Source organism: Bombus pyrosoma, linkage group LG5 (assembly GCF_014825855.1).
Source record: "Bombus pyrosoma isolate SC7728 linkage group LG5, ASM1482585v1, whole genome shotgun sequence".
In the NCBI taxonomy this organism is placed as follows: domain Eukaryota; kingdom Metazoa; phylum Arthropoda; class Insecta; order Hymenoptera; family Apidae; genus Bombus; species Bombus pyrosoma.
The window spans coordinates 3,396,608-3,405,429 of NC_057774.1; the positions used below are offsets into that span (position 1 = coordinate 3,396,608).

Genomic DNA, 8,822 nt, shown 5'->3' on the forward strand with positions numbered 1-8,822 from the left:
TCGTATTCGAACGATCGTTTCCAAGCGAAATATCACTGAGCTGGGTCAAACCGTGCAACGTTCTCGTCACTCGCCGATGAAATTACCGGCGGCCTTCATGAAATTTCTACCCACGGCCGGAACGTTACAGATTTTGCCTCGTTTTCCTTGACTCACCCCCGTGCGCACCCTGCGCGCTCTTCCAACGAAAATGTAGGTCGTAAAAGCCGAGTCAAGTAAATGCAACGATTTACAGCATCTTCTTCGTTTCGGTAAAAAAAAAAAAGAAAAAAAGAAAAAAAACGGCGGCGATAAAAGTTGGATCGTTTACCGAGGATCCGAGTTTCCAGCTTCCTGGTTCCTTTATTTCGTGGCGTTATGTGAATGGAGGATACCTATAGTTGTGCGACTTTTTTTTTAATTGGGGTGGATGCTTCTTGTTAAATGGAAGTTGGATCAGGGGATTCGGGCGTTGTGGTGTTTTACCGCGTAGAATAGTCGTCTGAAAGATACAGTTTGTCATTTTGAAATTCATGTTCAACCACTTATCCGTCTCCTGTATCTATTTGACACGTAGAAGTTAGGAGATAGCACAGTCTTATTACACGTCGTTTTATTATTTGTGAGTGAAAGGAGAAGCTTATGCTTAAGCGTATTATTTTCAAGAAGGCATTTGCATTTAACTATTTATCTTTCCATTATATCGACCTTTTGACACCGAGAGATAAATTAAGTTAGGATTAACTTAAACGAAGGTTAGTCAAGGTACTGAAGAAAATTAAAACGTTGTTATAAGTCTACGGTTTTAGATCTACTACAGGTAACGTTTCACGTTCGCGTCTAATTTTGAACAATTTTATTTTTATTTTGCTCCCGTGCAAATTTCTGTATATTCCGTTTGACTAGTCGCTCTAAAAAAAAACTACATCGTTGCCACAGGTTTCAGCGGCGACACGTCGAAACTAAACTAAACTAAAAGACAACCACGCGAAATCTTGCATTAATCATGATATAACATGATTAAACGTAAATCCGCTGAAACAAACAAATAGACGATTCGAAATAAAAATGTGGTAAAATGTTATTTATACGATGCATGAAATTGATTCGAAATAAAACAGTAGCTCGGTGTTATTTTTATCCCATACACTTGTCAAAGTTCTCAAATATCTCTCACGGTGACCCACAAATTTTTACGTCTCCTTCTCTTCCGTAACACAATAATTCACTTTCAAACTCTTCGAAATAGAAAGCAAGCTGTTCACAATGAAACGAAAAACGAGAAGGAAGAGAGATGAAAAATAAACTGAAAGAAAAATAAGATGAGAAATAATTCTGAAAACGCAATAATTCGGTCGCATTTTTCGCGGTTAAGGGGACAAAGCGTTCCAAGCGGCACGGCGCGCTGTCGGAACTTCGTTTCCAGTGGGCTCGTTGTACCAGCTAATTACAAGACGAGAAGAAATTCCGTCCGTAGTTCGTGGACATTACATTTCGCGGTGTCCGCATTCCACGGGTTGCGTAAGAAAACCATCCGAAACGGAACGACGTCGAGCATTAATCACATCGCGCGCCACCGAAGTGGACATTTAGCTTCTTTGACGGACAGGATTCGTGCCTTGGAAAAAAATACGCGTTCCTCGCGATACGTGGGTGTCAAGATGAATTGGGCTGTTGTCTGGACGCGTTCGCTCTCGTAAATTGATTTTCCGTGACAGGTATTTTAGCATTCCTCTTTGTGAAAGCGTGTTGAAAGAACGTTTTATTTTTATTATTCACCCGTTAAATTTGGAACCGCTGGTAGGTGATGGTTTTTTTAGTAATGTAGGACAACATGTGCACTATTATCCATAAGTCATAGAGAATGATATTTAAAACTTCTGCTTACAATCTTCCATTAAACTTACATTATGTTCACAATCTATCGCTTTCTACTCTGTTTAGTCTTACATAATAAGAAAATTACGAGAGTCTATTCGCGTCCGTAAAGAATTCTCATTTTTTACACAAAAATTGAAACTCTGTCACTTTAGGAATTTGGATACTACCATTTCGACAATTTCGTTTGCATACGACCTTCGATGATCTTCAGTGAACTGCAAGCTATTAAACTTTGAGAAACTGTACTTGCCGATTTTTCTGCGAAATCCTTCGAAAATGAAAACATTTTCGCTTAATAATAACCACTTGATAAGTCGTTCACCAGGAAGAAGTACGTATTAAACTTCTCACGATCAACGTTCGCTTCGTCGCAAGCAAATTATCATAATAACATGATAAATCACCGGTCTGCACCATAAAAAGAATATTATATCCATCGGAATTAATATCCTCTCATGGCCGTTTGTTTAACGGATCTATTGCTAACTCGGTTATCGCTTATAATTCATTCTCTGTTTCTCTTGGAACATACAATCCCATTTACTGGATCTAAAAAAACAAATATTGTCTCTGAAAAACTACACTCTTAAAAAAAAGGAGAGAGAGAGAGAAAATACAGAGAACGCATTACATAACCATCGTGACAAGAGGCGAGCGCAGAGATCGCGCCCTGAAAAATTGACAAAAGCGATAAACTGGTAGTTACCGGCGCGACGATCTCCGAACTGACAATAAACAGCCGCTTAAAGCCCAATAAAAATCTACCCACCGTCAGCGTGAATTCCTGAACGATCACGTATCTTTTAAGCTTTTCAAGAGACATCCAGTGGGATTCTTCCTCGCGTAGGTCCAGCACCGACGCGTTAGATTATCCTCGTAATGCGAGGGGGTGCCATTAAAATTCACGCGAGGGACCACGTACGTGGCAAATAGGTTGGCGCCCAAAGGGAGAAATTTATCATTTGGGGCCATCCTGGTGTAAAACGAACTCACGGAACTAACAGGGGAAGGAAGTGGATGGAAGGAAGAAAGAAAGTTTCTCGTTTGCATCGTGATGAACGAACAGAAAAGAAAAAAAGATAAGGGCTGACGAGGATAAAAAATGGAGGAATAAAAGTAACGCTATGAAAAGAAGAAGACGTCCTACCTTGAGATGAAGAACGAACAGGATCTCCTCATTTTCTCGTGGGGCACTAATGTTTCGCGGCTTGGTGATTTAACTGCGCCACAAACTACGGGATGACAATGATCGCACGATCAGCCGGCTTGCAAATGACACTCGTTATCTTTAGCGGATGAGCGGTGCGCTCACGGCACTCGCACGATCCGCTCGTTGCAACAACACGCTCGTGGCACCGAAATCTTCCAGGCGGGGGAACATCTGTTGGACCAGCAACGGCACACGCAGCTGACGGACGCAGCGGCGTCTTTAATTGCCGTCCGACCACGGACATTAACGTTCCCGAGCACTCGTAAAACCGACGCTCGACCATCGACCGTACGCGTACACTGGCTGGGACATTCGGTGGAACACGGTTATAGCCGAGATCTTTGCGAGGTCGAAGGAATCGAGATTCGATTTCCAACTTAGAAATTTGAATTTTATCGGTGGCGTAAAAATGCCACTTCGTAATACTCGGAAGCTGTTCGACGATGATGGACGCGCGTTTAGGACCTTCTCACACTCTGTGCACGATCGAACCTCTTCTTCTCGAGTCTAGCCACGCTTCGAATCGCAAATTACACCCTGTACCATACTTAACACTCGAAGATTTGGTTAAGATCAGTTTCGAGTGGATGTCCGAAGCCAGTCGCTTGGACTGGCAGCCGTCGTTTCGCTGCGAATCGAACACCATAGCATCGTAAAAAGACACAACAGTGAATGCTGCGACTGGTCACCACTGATACATCACGACACTGTGGACTAGCACTCGCGAGCACCGATCTATCCAGCTTCAGTCTCGAACCCTCGAATCTCTATCTCGCTCGAATGAACCGCACGTGACGGATCAGTGAGGGATCGATCGGTTTGGGGATCGATCGCGGAATCACTGACATCGCGTCGATCGGCTAGCAATCACTTTCACTGTGCGCTGTTCCGCTCGTCCGCGAGCACACCGTTGCTCTCGCAGACTCCTCATCTTCTCCGATCAATCTGTCAGCAACGACGCCTCGAAATGCTTCGATATACGCGAACACGGCTGCCCGATTCATTCGTCGACACCCACGAGATCACTGCTCGATTCACGCATCACCGATCGATCACTCGTCACCTTCCATCGATCCGTTCTCTCTATGTCTACCCTCGGTTGACCGATTAACACCACGTACAAATAGCATCTCTATTCACGTGCACACTGAAATTCGTGAAGCTCGCGGAATTCGAAGGACGATCGCGGAGACACGAGACGAAAGTATGCTTGGCCTGTGACGCGCGACAACAAAGGGGCTCTGCGACAACAACCTGTTAATCACCTGGCGGCGTCTCGCGTGCACGAGGCACGCATCGACTGTAAGAAAAGCGCGATGATCCACGCCAGACTGACCTTGGCTACCAGAAATCTCGTCAAACTCCTTTCACCAGCACCTAAACTAACGCATTAGCTTTCTTTCATAGGCAACTCGAACAGATAGAGTAACGTCACACGCAGTCACACTTTAATCGAACGAATCATCGATCTTATCCCGATGTTCACATCAACAAGATCACTTTTGACGAGATCACTAAAACGGGCACCGATGTCCTCGTCGGCTACTTTTCGCACCACTAGCTGACGACGTTTCGGGCCGCGAGTGACGCGGGTCGCGAGAGATGACAGCCGGCGGGTTGCTGGTGGCCGTGTTGCTGATGGTGCCGCTGGCAGGCCGAATATCACGCGCCGGTGGTAGCGATAATAGCGGGGGTAATGGTGGTGGTTCGGCGGTGCGATATGGTAGCGGAGGTCGGCCGGTCGGTCGGTCTGGTTGGTGCAGGTGGCGGCGGTGGATGGATGTGCCAGAGTGCGGGCTTACGACGGAATGAGAGGAAAGCTCGGCTTAGGAGCGCTACAGCGTGGCATCGGCGACTCCGCGATGAGCGAGAGAGTTGCGCGTTATCGACCCATCCACGACGCTATATTCAACCGCCAGCACACGCTGCTGCTCTCCGCTCCGGACCGTACTACGCGCGCGGCGACGCGTACTACCGAGGAGAACGGCGCGTACGCGCTGACACCGGCTGCGCGCCGCTGGAACCGCCTGATCCTCCTCGTTCACGATCGAAATTTTTCCGCCAACGTGCATCACGCGACCACCAAGCGGAACGCTTTTGGATGAATGGAGAGATGAGAGGGTGACTCGGTTTGTTTGGGGTGGTTTCAGGCAACAGTTTCAACGTAGTGGTGGATTTTTAAATTGCTTGGAAGATGCGGTGTGACGGATATCGATGTTGCTAGTGAATGAGCGAGGAAGGTGGGACAAGGGAGAAATTTTTTACTTTGCAGACAGCGAGGGTTAGAATAAAGCCTACAGAAATATGGATATTTTTAAGTGTTAAAATAAGTTGTTACATGTAATCAGTGAAGTTTCGAAATTCATAAGATTCTTTATATTATCTACGCTTTTTTGTACTTACCTCGTTTTTGGAAAAAATCCTTTTCGATTACTTCTTTATCGAGATCCTCGTTCGCGAAAAACGGTATAATTGAAAGTGGTAATGGTTTTTCAAAGAATTATATTAATGTGATGTGTAGGATGTATTTGGTATAGTTTTAAGTACAGGAAGTATTATTTGAAGATATAATATTGCTAAAAGTATCTAATCGCTTATTTATTTTGAACAGGATGCAATTACAAATACAATGAGCAATTGTGACTTTATTATTGATTATCTTTATTAATGTGAGCTTTGTTCAAGCACTTTAGTAATTAAATACGCGTATCCAAGACTACTTTGTCTCAAATTAATGTTACGACGTTATTTTAATTTCATGCCATTTTATTTCAGTAAAATAATCTTCTTAGGAAGAAAACTTTGATCCTCGTTGTATGCGTTAAGATTCAAGTATGTGCTAAGCGCTCGTGTGAAGGTTTAAGTTACAAGATTCTAAATCCTTTTCAGACGTGTCCGACATAGTTTAGTATCATTCAAATATTTATACGTGGAATCTTCGTTGGAAATATTGGAAACTAAATGGCACGGCCTGTAACTTTTAAGCTACGGTTATTATCGATTTTATGCAGACTCTCTGAACAGAGCACGATCTATAAACCAGATATTTAAAAAGTAGCATGAATGAAACATAATCCATTAAAGCAATTGAATATGTTATGATACAGAAATGTTGAAAAAAACAGACATTTCATCTACTACTTGTCAATAAAACATACGTAAAAATGTTCTGCGACATGTTCAGGCACAGTCTACGACATTACATTCGATCTAAAATTTATATTTACAAAACATCTTTCGTCGTTCCAATCTCACCCCTTACAATTATACTTCGCATCAACTCATATAAATATGCATTCGTACCAAATAGAACGAGATGTTAGACTATGGATATGGATTATAAAATAATAGACGATAATTCTAACACAATTGGTAACATAATTGAAAAAATGTATGAAATATAAAAGGTAAAATAAATGGTACAACATTTGAAAAATAAATTATGCCTCTAATCAATTTCTACCTTTTTGCTAGTATGGCTAAAAATATATCCATTCTACCAACCACTCTATTCAATGATCTTAAAATTTCACTTCATACCAGGATGATCACATTGCTTTATACTTTCCTTCTAAAATTTACAACGTGTTAAGTTAAGCGTTGAATTGTAAGATCTGCCTTCATAAAAATCTCACGTCTGAAATTATGTCGACGATCATCGCACAGATTCCACTAGCAATTTCACACACGAGGACGACGAATCTGCGAAGCGCATCGCTCGCTTGCGGCGCGCAAACAACGTTCGCGTTGAAATGAAATTCGTCAAGCTGGATTGACCAGTCGGCCTTCTTTTAATTACTTGAAATTATTCGCCACGATTCGCGTCTTCTTCTTTGTCCTCTTATCTCATACGCGTCTCGTGAATCCCTTTGTCCGATCTTTTCACTTCTCGAGAACCGCTCGATACACGCGCCAACGCACTTTTGTCGTTCGGAATTTCTCCTTTTCGCGTTCTATTCTGTTCCATCGATTTACGCACGAGTACGCGTGTCACATCTATGTGTGTGGGTATGATCGAGCAGAGAGAGCAGCGTCGAGAGGCGGGAAAAATGGGTAATTCGTCAGCAATTTCGCGGCTTTGTACGGACGAAGCCGCGAGGGGAATTGAAAAGGGGCGAACCGTTTCTTCTTCGATTGATTTTTTAAGCGGACGAATTTATCCTTCCCGTTAATCGACTTCTTTTTTACACGACCGTTACGTTTCTCTTGCTGTGTAACGGAGGAAAACGTCACCGAAGGAGATGAACTTTGACTTTTTGTCCGACTACGATTTTCCTACGAACATGGACGGAACGGTGTTTTTAAAAAGAATTTTGTACCGTTGGCGAATTGGTTGATTAAAATCAATGTTTCCAAGCAAAAATTTATTTTCGGACAAAGTCTTGCGGAATTGATGAAATTGTAGATTGTTGGATTTTCTGAGTTTAAGAACACGTAATATTTATTTATATACATAATGTACTATATCGACGATTTTAATCAAGAATTAATTATTCTTTGAATATCTTCTAGCGCCACGTTGCACTATAAAACTTGCTATTAGTATCATTTAGTTATTACATTATTTAGTAGCGTTATCCTGATAAGTACAAGTGATATTCGTTTTATGCACGATTTACATGGCTAGCACAAAGGTTTCAAAAAATGGATTCTCTCTGAGCAATCGTAACACAAAGGCCAGCAAAGGAATGTACAAGTAAATACAACTGACTACAAGTTACAGTAATATTTCACAATAAAAAAATATTATAGTAAGAGAACTTTTTTTACAGAATCAAATATTCGAAAGTGTACTTATAACTAGGAAAATACCTTTCTCAAACGTTTAAACTGTCAACTAATAAAGTTTACAAGAATTTCTCTACACGTTTCCACTTTCTTTACGCCTTTCTGAAATACAACGCTTTCGAATATATTCGCCTAATGGAAAATCTCCAGATCAGAGAATTGAGAAGCTGATTCCTACTACGTACACAGGATACGTACGATTTTATCGCAATATACTTACGTAAGTCGCGTTTCGGATCGTTTCACGATTTCCAAAAGTCTATGGTTTTACGGCTCGATGCAGTGGTATTGTGACGACCATTGTGCTCCGATCGTTCGATGCGCACAAAGGTGGTGGGTCACCGATAATCGGGAAAGCTCCCGATGGAAATGGAAGGGAAGAAACGAAAAGCGAGGCCCAAAAGGTCCGGCAGAAGGTCTTCTGCTTTTGAGGATCAAAATGAAATCGTCAATCGGAACGTGAATGCACGCGCATAGAAATGTCCTCTTCAATGAACTTCTTTAACCGTCGCGAAATGGACGCAGTCGAGTTTGATCTCTCTCTCTCTCTCTCTCTCTCTTGCATTTTGTGGTTTCAGTAAGCGTATATCTACGTTCTATTTCTGTTGATGTTACCTCTTTTCAGTGAAATGTTAAAGATCAGTAAAGTGCATGATAAAATAGTAAATAATTGGAGACAGTTTACCATTTCACGTACGATATACACGTATGTACATTACATGTGGATGCGCAAATCTATAAATAAATTACTACGATATTTGATTGAGAGATAACTATATTTGTTTCCGATGAAACTAATTGCAGATTTCAGCGAAAATGAATTACTATTATTCCTGATCAATAAAATATCATTTTTCTTATGGGATAAAAACAGTCAGTCCTGAAACAGTTAAATTTATAATTTAGTTTGTAAAATCGCAAATAGCAAAGTTAAATGTAATTGAACATTAGGTCTACCTACTTG

At 41.8% G+C, this 8,822-nt stretch overlaps 1 protein-coding gene and 1 long non-coding RNA gene across 7 annotated transcripts in view; both read right to left on the reverse strand.

The window, feature by feature from the left end:
• The window catches only part of LOC122567626, a 585,073-nt gene that overhangs the window by 422,562 nt on the left and 153,689 nt on the right, over positions 1-8,822 (reverse strand). The window contains exon 1 of one of the 6 annotated variants that reach the window (XM_043726379.1): positions 3,008-5,159. The exons of the other annotated variants lie outside the window; for them this stretch is intronic. The gene's annotated coding sequence lies outside the window, so the exon portion shown is untranslated. Of the gene's footprint in view, positions 1-3,007; positions 5,160-8,822 lie in introns of those variants that run through there. 6 annotated transcript variants of the gene reach the window in all.
• LOC122567648 lies at positions 5,644-8,732 on the reverse strand. Its single transcript, XR_006316857.1, has 2 exons — positions 8,544-8,732; positions 5,644-8,460 (listed from the first exon to the last, which is right to left on the reverse strand). It is a non-coding gene; the product is annotated as an uncharacterized LOC122567648 (long non-coding RNA).